This window comes from Lissotriton vulgaris, chromosome 11 (genome assembly GCF_964263255.1).
Source record: "Lissotriton vulgaris chromosome 11, aLisVul1.2, whole genome shotgun sequence".
NCBI lineage: Eukaryota > Metazoa > Chordata > Amphibia > Caudata > Salamandridae > Lissotriton > Lissotriton vulgaris.
Genome location: NC_141699.1, coordinates 484046799 through 484063979, shown reverse-complemented (window position 1 = coordinate 484063979; position 17181 = coordinate 484046799). Strand labels below are relative to the sequence as shown.

General features: G+C 43.6%; 17 non-coding genes across 17 annotated transcripts; all 17 read left to right on the top strand.

The window, feature by feature from the left end:
* The first annotated feature begins 1917 nt into the window (after window positions 1-1917).
* TRNAS-CGA (transfer RNA serine (anticodon CGA)) lies at window positions 1918-1999 on the top strand. Its single transcript has one exon. It is a non-coding gene; the product is annotated as a tRNA-Ser (tRNA).
* Window positions 2000-2542: 543 nt separating this feature from the next.
* Window positions 2543-2624, top strand: TRNAS-CGA (transfer RNA serine (anticodon CGA)). Its single transcript has one exon. It is a non-coding gene; the product is annotated as a tRNA-Ser (tRNA).
* A 1168-nt stretch (window positions 2625-3792) lies between these two features.
* On the top strand, window positions 3793-3874 carry TRNAS-UGA (transfer RNA serine (anticodon UGA)). Its single transcript has one exon. It is a non-coding gene; the product is annotated as a tRNA-Ser (tRNA).
* Window positions 3875-4418: 544 nt separating this feature from the next.
* On the top strand, window positions 4419-4500 carry TRNAS-UGA (transfer RNA serine (anticodon UGA)). The gene has a single exon. It is a non-coding gene; the product is annotated as a tRNA-Ser (tRNA).
* Window positions 4501-5044: 544 nt separating this feature from the next.
* Window positions 5045-5126, top strand: TRNAS-UGA (transfer RNA serine (anticodon UGA)). Its single transcript has one exon. It is a non-coding gene; the product is annotated as a tRNA-Ser (tRNA).
* Window positions 5127-5668: 542 nt separating this feature from the next.
* On the top strand, window positions 5669-5750 carry TRNAS-UGA (transfer RNA serine (anticodon UGA)). Its single transcript has one exon. It is a non-coding gene; the product is annotated as a tRNA-Ser (tRNA).
* Window positions 5751-6918: 1168 nt separating this feature from the next.
* TRNAS-UGA (transfer RNA serine (anticodon UGA)) lies at window positions 6919-7000 on the top strand. Its single transcript has one exon. It is a non-coding gene; the product is annotated as a tRNA-Ser (tRNA).
* A 544-nt stretch (window positions 7001-7544) lies between these two features.
* TRNAS-UGA (transfer RNA serine (anticodon UGA)) lies at window positions 7545-7626 on the top strand. Its single transcript has one exon. It is a non-coding gene; the product is annotated as a tRNA-Ser (tRNA).
* A 543-nt stretch (window positions 7627-8169) lies between these two features.
* On the top strand, window positions 8170-8251 carry TRNAS-UGA (transfer RNA serine (anticodon UGA)). Its single transcript has one exon. It is a non-coding gene; the product is annotated as a tRNA-Ser (tRNA).
* A 2309-nt stretch (window positions 8252-10560) lies between these two features.
* TRNAS-CGA (transfer RNA serine (anticodon CGA)) lies at window positions 10561-10642 on the top strand. The gene has a single exon. It is a non-coding gene; the product is annotated as a tRNA-Ser (tRNA).
* A 543-nt stretch (window positions 10643-11185) lies between these two features.
* On the top strand, window positions 11186-11267 carry TRNAS-CGA (transfer RNA serine (anticodon CGA)). The gene has a single exon. It is a non-coding gene; the product is annotated as a tRNA-Ser (tRNA).
* A 542-nt stretch (window positions 11268-11809) lies between these two features.
* Window positions 11810-11891, top strand: TRNAS-CGA (transfer RNA serine (anticodon CGA)). Its single transcript has one exon. It is a non-coding gene; the product is annotated as a tRNA-Ser (tRNA).
* Window positions 11892-13058: 1167 nt separating this feature from the next.
* Window positions 13059-13140, top strand: TRNAS-UGA (transfer RNA serine (anticodon UGA)). Its single transcript has one exon. It is a non-coding gene; the product is annotated as a tRNA-Ser (tRNA).
* Window positions 13141-13684: 544 nt separating this feature from the next.
* TRNAS-UGA (transfer RNA serine (anticodon UGA)) lies at window positions 13685-13766 on the top strand. Its single transcript has one exon. It is a non-coding gene; the product is annotated as a tRNA-Ser (tRNA).
* A 543-nt stretch (window positions 13767-14309) lies between these two features.
* On the top strand, window positions 14310-14391 carry TRNAS-UGA (transfer RNA serine (anticodon UGA)). The gene has a single exon. It is a non-coding gene; the product is annotated as a tRNA-Ser (tRNA).
* A 1794-nt stretch (window positions 14392-16185) lies between these two features.
* TRNAS-UGA (transfer RNA serine (anticodon UGA)) lies at window positions 16186-16267 on the top strand. Its single transcript has one exon. It is a non-coding gene; the product is annotated as a tRNA-Ser (tRNA).
* Window positions 16268-16810: 543 nt separating this feature from the next.
* Window positions 16811-16892, top strand: TRNAS-UGA (transfer RNA serine (anticodon UGA)). Its single transcript has one exon. It is a non-coding gene; the product is annotated as a tRNA-Ser (tRNA).
* The last annotated feature ends 289 nt before the right edge of the window (window positions 16893-17181 follow it).

Genomic DNA, 17181 nt, shown 5'->3' with positions numbered 1-17181 from the left:
TATTAATTGTATGAAAGCATGCAAAATAAGTGAGGACAACAGGGCACTGCTGGTACGTGCCCCGTCCTTCTGTTACTTTATTTTTTATGTCTTGGCCTGACGTGAGTAGTGCATGGCTAGTATACGACATCTGTGACATCATACTCACGCAGCTGCGATGGCGAGTGGTTAAGGTGTTGGACTTGAAATCCAATGGGGTTTCCCCACGTAGGTTCGAAACCTGCTAGCAGCGGCATGAGATTTTGCATGAACACTATTTGGTTAGGTTAAGTTATTGTTCACTTCTCATTACGCAATCCTCATCAAGTCACAGAGTTAAACTGCAAAAACTCAAACTAGATGTAAACATTGAGACAATTTCCACACCCAGGAAGTGTTTTGGACTCTTTCTGAGTACACTTAAGGGCCCGTTGCCACCGCCGTAATATAGGGAAACGAGGATAGAAATGTGCAGTGATTGATTACCGCTCATCGGTGCCCTGTCACTCACTTTGAGTGATGCGTATTGCTATTTTTATTAATTGTATGAAAGCATGCAAAATAAGTGAGGACAACAGGGCACTGCTGGTACGTGCCCCGCCCTTCTGTTACTTTATTTTTTATGTCTCGGCCTGACGTGAGTAGTGCATGGCTAGTATACGACAACTGTGACATCATACTCACGCAGCTGCGATGGCCGAGTGGTTAAGGCGTTGGACTTGAAATCCAATGGGGTTTCTCCGCGTAAGTTCGAATTCTGCTTGCAGCGTCAAGAGATTTTGCATGAACACCATTTGGTTTAGTTAACTAAATGTTTACTTCTTGTTACGCAATCCTCATCAAGTCACAGAGTTAAACGGCAAAAACTCAAACTAGATGTAAACATTGAGACAATTTCCACACCCAGGAAGTGTTTTAGAGAGCAGGTGCCTCGGAAGGGTTCGTAGTCTGGACCTGTCCTGCATGATCTAGACAAGTCATGAAAAGCGTAATTATTTTTTTATGAAGCGTGTCTTGTTTAGGCTTTTGGACTCTTTCTGAGTACACTTAAGGGCCCGTTACCACCGCCGTAATATAGGGAAAAGAGGGTAGAAATGCGCAATGATTGATTACCACTCATCTGTGCCTTTTCACTCACTTTGAGTGATGCATGTTGCTATTTTTATTAATTGTATGAAAGCATGCAAAATAAGTGAGGACAACAGGGCACTGCTGGTACGTGCCCCGTCCTTCTGTTACTTTATTTTTTGGTCTCGGCCTGACATGAGCAGAGTATGGCTCGTATACGACAACAGTGACATCATACTCATGCAGCTGCGATGGCCTAGTGGTTAAGGCGTTGGACTTGAAATCCAATGGGGTTTCCCTGCGCAGGTTCGAATCCTGCTTGCAGGGTAGTGTGATTTTGCATGAACACCATTTGGTTTAGTTAAGGAAATGTTCACTTCTTGTTCACAATCCTCATCAAGTTACAGAGTTAAATGGAAAAAACTCAAACTAGATGTAAACATTGAGACAATTTCCACACCCAGGAAGTGTTTTAGAGAGCTGGTGGCTCAGAAGGGTTTGTAGTCTGGACCTGTCCTGCCTGATCTAGACAAGTCATGAAAAGAGTACTTTTTTTTTATGATGCATGTCTTGTTTAGGCTTTTGGACTCTTTCTTAGTACACTTAAGGGCCTGTTACCACCGCCGTAATATAGGGAAAAGTGGGTAGAAACATGCAGTGATTGATTACCACTCATCTGTGCCCTTTCACTCACTTTGAGTGATGCATGTTGCTATTTTTATTAATTGTATGAAAGCATGCAAAATAATGAAGGACAACAGGGCACTGCTGGTACGTGCCCCGTCCTTCCGTTACTTTATTTTTTTGGTCTCCGCCTGACATGAGCAGAGCATGGCTTGTATACGACAACAGTGACTTCATACTCATATAGCTGCGATGGCCGAGTGGTTAAGGCGTTGGACACGAAATCCAATGGGGTATCCCTGCGCAGGTTCGAATCCTGCTTGCAGCGTAGTGTGATTTTGCATGAACACCATTTGGTTTAGTTAAGGAAATGTTCACTTCTCGTTACGCAATCCTCATCAAGTCACAGAGTTAAATGGCAAAAACTCAAACTAGATGTAAACATTGAAACAATTTCCACACCTAGGAAGTGTTTTAGAGAGCAGGTGGCTCGGAAGGGTTTGTAGTCTGGACCTATCCTGCCTGATCTAGACAAGTTACGAAATGAGTAATTTTTTTTATGAAGCGTGTCTTGTTTAGGCTTTTGGACTCTTTCTGAGTACACTTAAGGGCCCGTTGCCACCGCCGTAATATATGGAAACGAGGGTAGAAATGTGCAGTGATTGATTACCACTCATCTGTGCCCTTTCACTCACTTTGAGTGATGCATGTTGCTATTTTTATTAATTGTATGAAAGCATGCAAAATAAGTGAGGACAACAGGGCACTGCTGGTACGTGCCCCGTCCTTCCGTTACTTTATTTTTTTGGTCTCCGCCTGACATGAGCAGAGCATGGCTCGTATACGACAACAGTGACATCATACTCATGCAGCTGTGATGGCCGAGTGGTTAAGGCGTTGGACTCGAAATCCAATGGGGTTTCCCTGCACAGGTTCGAATCCTGCTTGCAGCGTAGTGTGATTTTGCATGAACACCATTTGGTTTAGTTAAGGAAATGTTCACTTCTCGTTACGCAATCCTCATCAAGTCACAGAGTTAAATGGCAAAAACTCAAACTAGATGTAAACATTGAGACAATTTCCACACCCAGGAAGTGTTTTAGAGAGCAGGTGCCTCGGAAGGGTTCGTAGTCTGGACCTGTCCTACCTGATCTAGACAAGTCATGAAAAGAGTACTTTTTTTTATGAAGCGTGTCTTGTTTAAGCTTTTGGACTCTTTCTGAGTACACTTAAGGGCCCGTTGCCACCGCCGTAATATAGGGAAACAAGGATAGAAATGTGCAGTGATTGATTACCGCTCATCGGTGCCCTGTCACTCACTTTGAGTGATGCGTATTGCTATTTTTATTAATTGTATGAAAGCATGCCAAATAAGTGAGGACAACAGGGCACTGCTGGTACGTGTCCCGTCCTTCTGTTACTTTATTTTTTATGTCTCGGCCTGACGTGAGTAGTGCATGGCTCGTATACGACAACTGTGACATCATACTCACGCAGCTGCGATGGCCGAGTGGTTAAGGCGTTGGACTTGAAATCCAATGGGGTTTCCCCGCGTAGATTCGAATCCTGCTTGTAGCGTCATGAGATTTTGCATGAACACCATTTGGTTTAGTTAATTAAATGTTTACTTCTTGTTACGCAATCCTCATCAAGTCACAGAGTTAAATGGCAAAAACTCAAACTAGATGTAAACATTGAGACAATTTCCACACCCAGGAAGTGTTTAAGAGAGCAGGTGGCTCGGAAGGGTTCGTAGTCTGGACCTGTCCTGCCTGATCTAGACAAGTCATGAAAAGAGTACTTTTTTTTATGAAGCGTGTCTTGTTTAAGCTTTTGGACTCTTTCTGAGTACACTTAAGGGCCCGTTGCCACCGCCGTAATATAGGGAAACGAGGATAGAAATGTGCAGTGATTGATTACCGCTCATCGGTGCCCTGTCACTCACTTTGAGTGATGCGTATTGCTATTTTTATTAATTGTATGAAAGCATGCCAAATAAGTGAGGACAACAGGGCACTGCTGGTACGTGTCCCGTCCTTCTGTTACTTTATTTTTTATGTCTCGGCCTGACGTGAGTAGTGCATGGCTCGTATACGACAACTGTGACATCATACTCACGCAGCTGCGATGGCCGAGTGGTTAAGGCGTTGGACTTGAAATCCAATGGGGTTTCCCCGCGTAGGTTCGAATCCTGCTTGCAGCGTCATGAGATTTTGCATGAACACGATTTGGTTTAGTTAAGTAAATGTTTACTTCTTGTTACGCAATCCTCATCAAGTCACAGAGTTAAACGGCAAAAACTCAAACTAGATGTAAACATTGAAACAATTTCCACACCTAGGAAGTGTTTTAGAGAGCAGGTGCCGCGGAAGGGTTTGTAGTCTGGACCTATCCTGCCTGATCTAGACAAGTTACGAAATGAGTAATTTTTTTTTATGAAGCGTGTCTTGTTTAGGCTTTTGGACTCTTTCCGAGTACACTTAAGGGCCCGTTGCCACCGCCGTAATATATGGAAACGAGGGTAGAAATGTGCAGTGATTGATTACCGCTCATCGGTGCCCTGTCACTCACTTTGAGTGATGCGTATTGCTATTTTTATTAATTGTATCAAAGCATGCAAAATAAGTGAGGACAACAGGGCACTGCTGGTACGTGCCCCGTCCTTCTGTTACTTTATTTTTTATGTCTCGGCCTGACGTGAGTAGTGCATGGCTCGTATACGACAACTGTGACATCATACTCACGCAGCTGCGATGGCCGAGTGGTTAAGGCGTTGGACTTGAAATCCAATGGGGTTTCCCCGCGTAGGTTTGAATCCTGCTTGCAGCGTCATGAGATTTTGCATGAACACCATTTGGTTTAGTTAAGTAAATGTTTACTTCTTGTTACGCAATCCTCATCAAGTCACAGAGTTAAACGGCAAAAACTCAAACTAGATGTAAACATTGAAACAATTTCCACACCTAGGAAGTGTTTTAGAGAGCAGGTGGCTCGGAAGGGTTTGTAGTCTGGACCTATCCTGCCTGATCTAGACAAGTTACGAAATGAGTAATTTTTTTTTATGAAGCGTGTCTTGTTTAATCTTTTGGACTCTTTCTGAGTACACTTAAGGGCCCGTTGCCACCGCCGTAATATATGGAAACGAGGGTAGAAATGTGCAGTGATTGATTACCGCTCATCTGTGCCCTGTCACTCATTTTGAGTGATGCATATTGCTATTTTTATTAATTGTATGAAAGTATGCGAAATAAGTGAGGACAACAGGGCACTGCTGGTATGTGCCCCGTCCTTCCGTTACTTTATTTTTTAGGTCTCGACCTGACATGAGTAGCGCATGGCTCGTATACGACAACAGTGACATTATACTCACGCAGCTGCGATGGCCGAGTGATTAAGGCGTTGGACTTGAAATCCAATGGGGTTTCCCCACGTAGGTTCGAATCCTGCTTGCAGCGGCATGTGATTTTGCATGAACACCATTTGGTTAAGTTAAGTAAATGTTCACTTCTCATTACGCAATCCTCATCAAGTCACATAGTTAAACTGCAAAAACTCATACTAGATGTAAACATTGAGACAATTTCCACACCCAGGAAGTGTTTTAGAGAGCAGGTGCCTCGGAAGGGTTCGTAGTCTGGACCTGTCCTACCTGATCTAGACAAGTCATGAAAAGAGTACTTTTTTTATGAAGCGTGTCTTGTTTAAGCTTTTGGACTCTTTCTGAGTACACTTAAGGGCCCGTTGCCACCGCCGTAATATAGGGAAACGAGGATAGAAATGTGCAGTGATTGATTACCGCTCATCGGTGCCCTGTCACTCACTTTGAGTGATGCGTATTGCTATTTTTATTAATTGTATGAAAGCATGCAAAATAAGTGAGGACAACAGGGCACTGCTGGTACGTGCCCCGTCCTTCTGTTACTTTATTTTTTATGTCTCGGCCTGACATGAGTAGTGCATGGCTCGTATACGACAACTGTGACATCATACTCACGCAGCTGCGATGGCCGAGTGGTTAAGGCTTTGGACTTGAAATCCAATGGGGTTTCCCCGCGTAGGTTCGAATCCTGCTTGCAGCGTCATGAGATTTTGCATGAACACCATTTGGTTTAGTTAAGCAAATGTTTACGTCTTGTTACGCAATCCTCATCAAGTCACAGAGTTAAACGGCAAAAACTCAAACTAGATGTAATCATTGAAACAATTTCCACACCTAGGAAGTGTTTTAGAGAGCTGGTGGCTCGGAAGGGTTTGTAGTCTGGACCTGTCCTGCCTGATCTAGACGAGTCATGAAAAGAGTACTTTTTTTTATGAAGCGTGTCTTCTTTAAGCTTTTGGACTCTTTCTGAGTACACTTAAGGGCCCGTTGCCACCGCCGTAATATAGGGAAACGAGGATAGAAATGTGCAGTGATTGATTACCGCTCATCGGTGCCCTGTCACTCACTTTGAGTGATGCGTATTGCTATTTTTATTAATTGTATGAAAGTATGCGAAATAAGTGAGGACAACAGGGCACTGCTGGTATGTGCCCCGTCCTTCCGTTACTTTATTTTTTAGGTCTCGACCTGACATGAGTAGCGCAGGGCTCGTATACGACAACAGTGACATCATACACACGCAGCTGCGATGGCCGACTGGTTAAGGCGTTGGACTTGAAATCCAATGGGGTTTCCCCACGTAGGTTCGAAACCTGCTTGCAGCGGCATGAGATTTTGCATGAACACTATTTGGTTAAGTTAAGTTAATGTTCACTTCTCATTACGCAATCCTCATCAAGTCACAGAGTTAAACTGCAAAAACTCAAACTAGATGTAAACATTGAGACAATTTCCACACCCAGGAAGTGTTTTAGAGAGCAGGTGGCTCGGAAGGGTTCGTAGTCTGGACCTGTCCTACCTGATCTAGACAAGTCATGAAAAGAGTACTTTTTTTTATGAAGCGCGTCTTGTTTAAGCTTTTGGACTCTTTCTGAGTACACTTAAGGGCACGTTGCCACCGCCGTAATATAGGGAAACGAGGATAGAAATGTGCAGTGATAGATTACCGCTCATCGGTGCCCTGTCACTCACTTTGAGTGATGCGTATTGCTATTTTTATTAATTGTATGAAAGCATGCAAAATAAGTGAGGACAACAGGGCACTGCTGGTACGTGCCCCGTCCTTCTGTTACTTTATTTTTTATGTCTCGGCCTGACGTGAGTAGTGCATGGCTCGTATACGACAACTGTGACATCATACTCACGCAGCTGCGATGGCCGAGTGGTTAAGGCGTTGGACTTGAAATCCAATGGGGTTTCCCCGCGTAGGTTTGAATCCTGCTTGCAGCGTCATGAGATTTTGCATGAACACCATTTGGTTTAGTTAAGTAAATGTTTACTTCTTGTTACGCAATCCTCATCAAGTCACAGAGTTAAACGGCAAAAACTCAAACTAGATGTAAACATTGAAACAATTTCCACACCTAGGAAGTGTTTTAGAGAGCAGGTGGCTCGGAAGGGTTTGTAGTCTGGACCTATCCTGCCTGATCTAGACAAGTTACGAAATGAGTAATTTTTTTTTATGAAGCGTGTCTTGTTTAATCTTTTGGACTCTTTCTGAGTACACTTAAGGGCCCGTTGCCACCGCCGTAATATATGGAAACGAGGGTAGAAATGTGCAGTGATTGATTACCGCTCATCTGTGCCCTGTCACTCATTTTGAGTGATGCATATTGCTATTTTTATTAATTGTATGAAAGTATGCGAAATAAGTGAGGACAACAGGGCACTGCTGGTATGTGCCCCGTCCTTCCGTTACTTTATTTTTTAGGTCTCGACCTGACATGAGTAGCGCATGGCTCGTATACGACAACAGTGACATTATACTCACGCAGCTGCGATGGCCGAGTGATTAAGGCGTTGGACTTGAAATCCAATGGGGTTTCCCCACGTAGGTTCGAATCCTGCTTGCAGCGGCATGTGATTTTGCATGAACACCATTTGGTTAAGTTAAGTAAATGTTCACTTCTCATTACGCAATCCTCATCAAGTCACATAGTTAAACTGCAAAAACTCATACTAGATGTAAACATTGAGACAATTTCCACACCCAGGAAGTGTTTTAGAGAGCAGGTGCCTCGGAAGGGTTCGTAGTCTGGACCTGTCCTACCTGATCTAGACAAGTCATGAAAAGAGTACTTTTTTTTATGAAGCGTGTCTTGTTTAAGCTTTTGGACTCTTTCTGAGTACACTTAAGGGCCCGTTGCCACCGCCGTAATATAGGGAAACGAGGATAGAAATGTGCAGTGATTGATTACCGCTCATCGGTGCCCTGTCACTCACTTTGAGTGATGCGTATTGCTATTTTTATTAATTGTATGAAAGAATGCAAAATAAGTGAGGACAACAGGGCACTGCTGGTACGTGCCCCGTCCTTCTGTTACTTTATTTTTTATGTCTCGGCCTGACATGAGTAGTGCATGGCTCGTATACGACAACTGTGACATCATACTCACGCAGCTGCGATGGCCGAGTGGTTAAGGCTTTGGACTTGAAATCCAATGGGGTTTCCCCGCGTAGGTTCGAATCCTGCTTGCAGCGTCATGAGATTTTGCATGAACACCATTTGGTTTAGTTAAGCAAATGTTTACGTCTTGTTACGCAATCCTCATCAAGTCACAGAGTTAAACGGCAAAAACTCAAACTAGATGTAATCATTGAAACAATTTCCACACCTAGGAAGTGTTTTAGAGAGCTGGTGGCTCGGAAGGGTTTGTAGTCTGGACCTGTCCTGCCTGATCTAGACGAGTCATGAAAAGAGTACTTTTTTTAATGAAGCGTGTCTTCTTTAAGCTTTTGGACTCTTTCTGAGTACACTTAAGGGCCCGTTGCCACCGCCGTAATATAGGGAAACGAGGATAGAAATGTGCAGTGATTGATTACCGCTCATCGGTGCCCTGTCACTCACTTTGAGTGATGCGTATTGCTATTTTTATTAATTGTATGAAAGTATGCGAAATAAGTGAGGACAACAGGGCACTGCTGGTATGTGCCCCGTCCTTCCGTTACTTTATTTTTTAGGTCTCGACCTGACATGAGTAGCGCAGGGCTCGTATACGACAACAGTGACATCATACACACGCAGCTGCGATGGCCGACTGGTTAAGGCGTTGGACTTGAAATCCAATGGGGTTTCCCCACGTAGGTTCGAAACCTGCTTGCAGCGGCATGAGATTTTGCATGAACACTATTTGGTTAAGTTAAGTTAATGTTCACTTCTCATTACGCAATCCTCATCAAGTCACAGAGTTAAACTGCAAAAACTCAAACTAGATGTAAACATTGAGACAATTTCCACACCCAGGAAGTGTTTTAGAGAGCAGGTGGCTCGGAAGGGTTCGTAGTCTGGACCTGTCCTACCTGATCTAGACAAGTCATGAAAAGAGTACTTTTTTTTATGAAGCGCGTCTTGTTTAAGCTTTTGGACTCTTTCTGAGTACACTTAAGGGCACGTTGCCACCGCCGTAATATAGGGAAACGAGGATAGAAATGTGCAGTGATAGATTACCGCTCATCGGTGCCCTGTCACTCACTTTGAGTGATGCGTATTGCTATTTTTATTAATTGTATGAAAGCATGCAAAATAAGTGAGGACAACAGGGCACTGCTGGTACGTGCCCCGTCCTTCTGTTACTTTATTTTTTATGTCTCGGCCTGACGTGAGTAGTGCATGGCTAGTATACGACATCTGTGACATCATACTCACGCAGCTGCGATGGCGAGTGGTTAAGGTGTTGGACTTGAAATCCAATGGGGTTTCCCCACGTAGGTTCGAAACCTGCTAGCAGCGGCATGAGATTTTGCATGAACACTATTTGGTTAGGTTAAGTTATTGTTCACTTCTCATTACGCAATCCTCATCAAGTCACAGAGTTAAACTGCAAAAACTCAAACTAGATGTAAACATTGAGACAATTTCCACACCCAGGAAGTGTTTTGGACTCTTTCTGAGTACACTTAAGGGCCCGTTTCCACCGCCGTAATATAGGGAAACGAGGATAGAAATGTGCAGTGATTGATTACCGCTCATCGGTGCCCTGTCACTCACTTTGAGTGATGCGTATTGCTATTTTTATTAATTGTATGAAAGCATGCAAAATAAGTGAGGACAACAGGGCACTGCTGGTACGTGCCCCGCCCTTCTGTTACTTTATTTTTTATGTCTCGGCCTGACGTGAGTAGTGCATGGCTAGTATACGACAACTGTGACATCATACTCACGCAGCTGCGATGGCCGAGTGGTTAAGGCGTTGGACTTGAAATCCAATGGGGTTTCTCCGCGTAAGTTCGAATTCTGCTTGCAGCGTCAAGAGATTTTGCATGAACACCATTTGGTTTAGTTAACTAAATGTTTACTTCTTGTTACGCAATCCTCATCAAGTCACAGAGTTAAACGGCAAAAACTCAAACTAGATGTAAACATTGAGACAATTTCCACACCCAGGAAGTGTTTTAGAGAGCAGGTGCCTCGGAAGGGTTCGTAGTCTGGACCTGTCCTGCATGATCTAGACAAGTCATGAAAAGAGTAATTATTTTTTTATGAAGCGTGTCTTGTTTAGGCTTTTGGACTCTTTCTGAGTACACTTAAGGGCCCGTTACCACCGCCGTAATATAGGGAAAAGAGGGTAGAAATGCGCAATGATTGATTACCACTCATCTGTGCCTTTTCACTCACTTTGAGTGATGCATGTTGCTATTTTTATTAATTGTATGAAAGCATGCAAAATAAGTGAGGACAACAGGGCACTGCTGGTACGTGCCCCGTCCTTCTGTTACTTTATTTTTTGGTCTCGGCCTGACATGAGCAGAGTATGGCTCGTATACGACAACAGTGACATCATACTCATGCAGCTGCGATGGCCTAGTGGTTAAGGCGTTGGACTCGAAATCCAATGGGGTTTCCCTGCGCAGGTTCGAATCCTGCTTGCAGCGTAGTGTGATTTTGCATGAACACCATTTGGTTTAGTTAAGGAAATGTTCACTTCTTGTTCACAATCCTCATCAAGTTACAGAGTTAAATGGAAAAAACTCAAACTAGATGTAAACATTGAGACAATTTCCACACCCAGGAAGTGTTTTAGAGAGCTGGTGGCTCAGAAGGGTTTGTAGTCTGGACCTGTCCTGCCTGATCTAGACAAGTCATGAAAAGAGTACTTTTTTTTTATGATGCATGTCTTGTTTAGGCTTTTGGACTCTTTCTTAGTACACTTAAGGGCCTGTTACCACCGCCGTAATATAGGGAAAAGTGGGTAGAAACATGCAGTGATTGATTACCACTCATCTGTGCCCTTTCACTCACTTTGAGTGATGCATGTTGCTATTTTTATTAATTGTATGAAAGCATGCAAAATAATGAAGGACAACAGGGCACTGCTGGTACGTGCCCCGTCCTTCCGTTACTTTATTTTTTTGGTCTCCGCCTGACATGAGCAGAGCATGGCTTGTATACGACAACAGTGACTTCATACTCATATAGCTGCGATGGCCGAGTGGTTAAGGCGTTGGACACGAAATCCAATGGGGTATCCCTGCGCAGGTTCGAATCCTGCTTGCAGCGTAGTGTGATTTTGCATGAACACCATTTGGTTTAGTTAAGGAAATGTTCACTTCTCGTTACGCAATCCTCATCAAGTCACAGAGTTAAATGGCAAAAACTCAAACTAGATGTAAACATTGAAACAATTTCCACACCTAGGAAGTGTTTTAGAGAGCAGGTGGCTCGGAAGGGTTTGTAGTCTGGACCTATCCTGCCTGATCTAGACAAGTTACGAAATGAGTAATTTTTTTTATGAAGCGTGTCTTGTTTAGGCTTTTGGACTCTTTCTGAGTACACTTAAGGGCCCGTTGCCACCGCCGTAATATATGGAAACGAGGGTAGAAATGTGCAGTGATTGATTACCACTCATCTGTGCCCTTTCACTCACTTTGAGTGATGCATGTTGCTATTTTTATTAATTGTATGAAAGCATGCAAAATAAGTGAGGACAACAGGGCACTGCTGGTACGTGCCCCGTCCTTCTGTTACTTTATTTTTTGGTCTCGGCCTGACATGAGCAGAGTATGGCTCGTATACGACAACAGTGACATCATACTCATGCAGCTGCGATGGCCGAGTGGTTAAGGCGTTGGACTCGAAATCCAATGGGGTTTCCCTGCGCAGGTTCGAATCCTGCTTGCAGCGTAGTGTGATTTTGCATGAACACCATTTGGTTTAGTTAAGGAAATGTTCACTTCTCGTTACGCAATCCTCATCAAGTCACAGAGTTAAATGGCAAAAACTCAAACTAGATGTAAACATTAAAACAATTTCCACACCTAGGAAGTGTTTTAGAGAGCAGGTGGCTCGGAAGGGTTTGTAGTCTGGACCTATCCTGCCTGATCTAGACAAGTTACGAAATGAGTAATTTTTTTTATGAAGTGTGTCTTGTTTAGGCTTTTGGACTCTTTCTGAGTACACTTAAGGGCCCGTTGCCACCGCCGTAATATATAGAAACGAGGGTAGAAATGTGCAGTGATTGATTACCGCTCATCTGTGCCCTGTCACTCATTTTGAGTGATGCATATTGCTATTTTTATTAATTGTATGAAGGTATGCGAAATAAGTGAGGACAACAGGGCACTGCTGGTATGTGCCCCGTCCTTCCGTTACTTTATTTTTTAGGTCTCGACCTGACATGAGTAGCGCATGGCTCGTATACGACAACAGTGACATCATACTCACGCAGCTGCGATGGCCGAGTGGTTAAGGCGTTGGACTTGAAATCCAATGGGGTTTCTCCGCGTAGGTTTGAATCCTGCTTGCAGCGGCATGAGATTTTGCATGAACACAATTTGGTTTAGTTAAGTAAATGTTCACTTCTCATTACGCAATCCTCATCAAGTCACAGAGTTAAACTGCAAAAACTCATACTAGATGTAAACATTGAGACAATTTCCACACTCAGGAAGTGTTTTAGAGAGCAGGTGGCTCGGAAGGGTTCGTAGTCTGGACCTGTCCTGCCTGATCTAGACAAGTCATGAAAAGAGTACTTTTTTTATGAAGCGTGTCTTGTTTAAGCTTTTGGACTCTTTCTGAGTACACTTAAGGGCCCGTTGCCGCCGCCGTAATATAGGGAAACGAGGATAGAAATGTGCAGTGATTGATTACCGCTCATCGGTGCCCTGTCACTCACTTTGAGTGATGCGTATTGCTATTTTTATTAATTGTATCAAAGCATGCAAAATAAGTGAGGACAACAGGGCACTGCTGGTACGTGCCCCGTCCTTCTGTTACTTTATTTTTTATGTCTCGGCCTGACGTGAGTAGTGCATGGCTCGTATACGACAACTGTGACATCATACTCACGCAGCTGCGATGGCCGAGTGGTTAAGGCGTTGGACTTGAAATCCAATGGGGTTTCCCCGCGTAGGTTTGAATCCTGCTTGCAGCGTCATGAGATTTTGCATGAACACCATTTGGTTTAGTTAAGTAAATGTTTACTTCTTGTTACGCAATCCTCATCAAGTCACAGAGTTAAACGGCAAAAACTCAAACTAGATGTAAACATTGAAACAATTTCCACACCTAGGAAGTGTTTTAGAGAGCAGGTGGCTCGGAAGGGTTTGTAGTCTGGACCTATCCTGCCTGATCTAGACAAGTTACGAAATGAGTAATTTTTTTTTATGAAGCGTGTCTTGTTTAATCTTTTGGACTCTTTCTGAGTACACTTAAGGGCCCGTTGCCACCGCCGTAATATATGGAAACGAGGGTAGAAATGTGCAGTGATTGATTACCGCTCATCTGTGCCCTGTCACTCATTTTGAGTGATGCATATTGCTATTTTTATTAATTGTATGAAAGTATGCGAAATAAGTGAGGACAACAGGGCACTGCTGGTATGTGCCCCGTCCTTCCGTTACTTTATTTTTTAGGTCTCGACCTGACATGAGTAGCGCATGGCTCGTATACGACAACAGTGACATTATACTCACGCAGCTGCGATGGCCGAGTGATTAAGGCGTTGGACTTGAAATCCAATGGGGTTTCCCCACGTAGGTTCGAATCCTGCTTGCAGCGGCATGTGATTTTGCATGAACACCATTTGGTTAAGTTAAGTAAATGTTCACTTCTCATTACGCAATCCTCATCAAGTCACATAGTTAAACTGCAAAAACTCATACTAGATGTAAACATTGAGACAATTTCCACACCCAGGAAGTGTTTTAGAGAGCAGGTGCCTCGGAAGGGTTCGTAGTCTGGACCTGTCCTACCTGATCTAGACAAGTCATGAAAAGAGTACTTTTTTTTATGAAGCGTGTCTTGTTTAAGCTTTTGGACTCTTTCTGAGTACACTTAAGGGCCCGTTGCCACCGCCGTAATATAGGGAAACGAGGATAGAAATGTGCAGTGATTGATTACCGCTCATCGGTGCCCTGTCACTCACTTTGAGTGATGCGTATTGCTATTTTTATTAATTGTATGAAAGCATGCAAAATAAGTGAGGACAACAGGGCACTGCTGGTACGTGCCCCGTCCTTCTGTTACTTTATTTTTTATGTCTCGGCCTGACATGAGTAGTGCATGGCTCGTATACGACAACTGTGACATCATACTCACGCAGCTGCGATGGCCGAGTGGTTAAGGCTTTGGACTTGAAATCCAATGGGGTTTCCCCGCGTAGGTTCGAATCCTGCTTGCAGCGTCATGAGATTTTGCATGAACACCATTTGGTTTAGTTAAGCAAATGTTTACGTCTTGTTACGCAATCCTCATCAAGTCACAGAGTTAAACGGCAAAAACTCAAACTAGATGTAATCATTGAAACAATTTCCACACCTAGGAAGTGTTTTAGAGAGCTGGTGGCTCGGAAGGGTTTGTAGTCTGGACCTGTCCTGCCTGATCTAGACGAGTCATGAAAAGAGTACTTTTTTTTATGAAGCGTGTCTTCTTTAAGCTTTTGGACTCTTTCTGAGTACACTTAAGGGCCCGTTGCCACCGCCGTAATATAGGGAAACGAGGATAGAAATGTGCAGTGATTGATTACCGCTCATCGGTGCCCTGTCACTCACTTTGAGTGATGCGTATTGCTATTTTTATTAATTGTATGAAAGTATGCGAAATAAGTGAGGACAACAGGGCACTGCTGGTATGTGCCCCGTCCTTCCGTTACTTTATTTTTTAGGTCTCGACCTGACATGAGTAGCGCAGGGCTCGTATACGACAACAGTGACATCATACACACGCAGCTGCGATGGCCGACTGGTTAAGGCGTTGGACTTGAAATCCAATGGGGTTTCCCCACGTAGGTTCGAAACCTGCTTGCAGCGGCATGAGATTTTGCATGAACACTATTTGGTTAAGTTAAGTTAATGTTCACTTCTCATTACGCAATCCTCATCAAGTCACAGAGTTAAACTGCAAAAACTCAAACTAGATGTAAACATTGAGACAATTTCCACACCCAGGAAGTGTTTTAGAGAGCAGGTGGCTCGGAAGGGTTCGTAGTCTGGACCTGTCCTACCTGATCTAGACAAGTCATGAAAAGAGTACTTTTTTTTATGAAGCGCGTCTTGTTTAAGCTTTTGGACTCTTTCTGAGTACACTTAAGGGCACGTTGCCACCGCCGTAATATAGGGAAACGAGGATAGAAATGTGCAGTGATAGATTACCGCTCATCGGTGCCCTGTCACTCACTTTGAGTGATGCGTATTGCTATTTTTATTAATTGTATGAAAGCATGCAAAATAAGTGAGGACAACAGGGCACTGCTGGTACGTGCCCCGTCCTTCTGTTACTTTATTTTTTATGTCTCGGCCTGACGTGAGTAGTGCATGGCTCGTATACGACAACTGTGACATCATACTCACGCAGCTGCGATGGCGGAGTGGTTAAGGCGTTGGACTTGAAATCCAATGGGGTTTCCCCGCGTAGGTTTGAATCCTGCTTGCAGCGTCATGAGATTTTGCATGAACACCATTTGGTTTAGTTAAGTAAATGTTTACTTCTTGTTACGCAATCCTCATCAAGTCACAGAGTTAAACGGCAAAAACTCAAACTAGATGTAAACATTGAAACAATTTCCACACCTAGGAAGTGTTTTAGAGAGCAGGTGGCTCGGAAGGGTTTGTAGTCTGGACCTATCCTGCCTGATCTAGACAAGTTACGAAATGAGTAATTTTTTTTTATGAAGCGTGTCTTGTTTAATCTTTTGGACTCTTTCTGAGTACACTTAAGGGCCCGTTGCCACCGCCGTAATATATGGAAACGAGGGTAGAAATGTGCAGTGATTGATTACCGCTCATCTGTGCCCTGTCACTCATTTTGAGTGATGCATATTGCTATTTTTATTAATTGTATGAAAGTATGCGAAATAAGTGAGGACAACAGGGCACTGCTGGTATGTGCCCCGTCCTTCCGTTACTTTATTTTTTAGGTCTCGACCTGACATGAGTAGCGCATGGCTCGTATACGACAACAGTGACATTATACTCACGCAGCTGCGATGGCCGAGTGATTAAGGCGTTGGACTTGAAATCCAATGGGGTTTCCCCACGTAGGTTCGAATCCTGCTTGCAGCGGCATGTGATTTTGCATGAACACCATTTGGTTAAGTTAAGTAAATGTTCACTTCTCATTACGCAATCCTCATCAAGTCACATAGTTAAACTGCAAAAACTCATACTAGATGTAAACATTGAGACAATTTCCACACCCAGGAAGTGTTTTAGAGAGCAGGTGCCTCGGAAGGGTTCGTAGTCTGGACCTGTCCTACCTGATCTAGACAAGTCATGAAAAGAGTACTTTTTTTTATGAAGCGTGTCTTGTTTAAGCTTTTGGACTCTTTCTGAGTACACTTAAGGGCCCGTTGCCACCGCCGTAATATAGGGAAACGAGGATAGAAATGTGCAGTGATTGATTACCGCTCATCGGTGCCCTGTCACTCACTTTGAGTGATGCGTATTGCTATTTTTATTAATTGTACGAAAGCATGCAAAATAAGTGAGGACAACAGGGCACTGCTGGTACGTGCCCCGTCCTTCTGTTACTTTATTTTTTATGTCTCGGCCTGACATGAGTAGTGCATGGCTCGTATACGACAACTGTGACATCATACTCACGCAGCTGCGATGGCCGAGTGGTTAAGGCTTTGGACTTGAAATCCAATGGGGTTTCCCCGCGTAGGTTCGAATCCTGCTTGCAGCGTCATGAGATTTTGCATGAACACCATTTGGTTTAGTTAAGCAAATGTTTACGTCTTGTTACGCAATCCTCATCAAGTCACAGAGTTAAACGGCAAAAACTCAAACTAGATGTAATCATTGAAACAATTTCCACACCTAGGAAGTGTTTTAGAGAGCTGGTGGCTCGGAAGGGTTTGTAGTCTGGACCTGTCCTGCCTGATCTAGACGAGTCATGAAAAGAGTACTTTTTTTTATGAAGCGTGTCTTCTTTAAGCTTTTGGACTCTTTCTGAGTACACTTAAGGGCCCGTT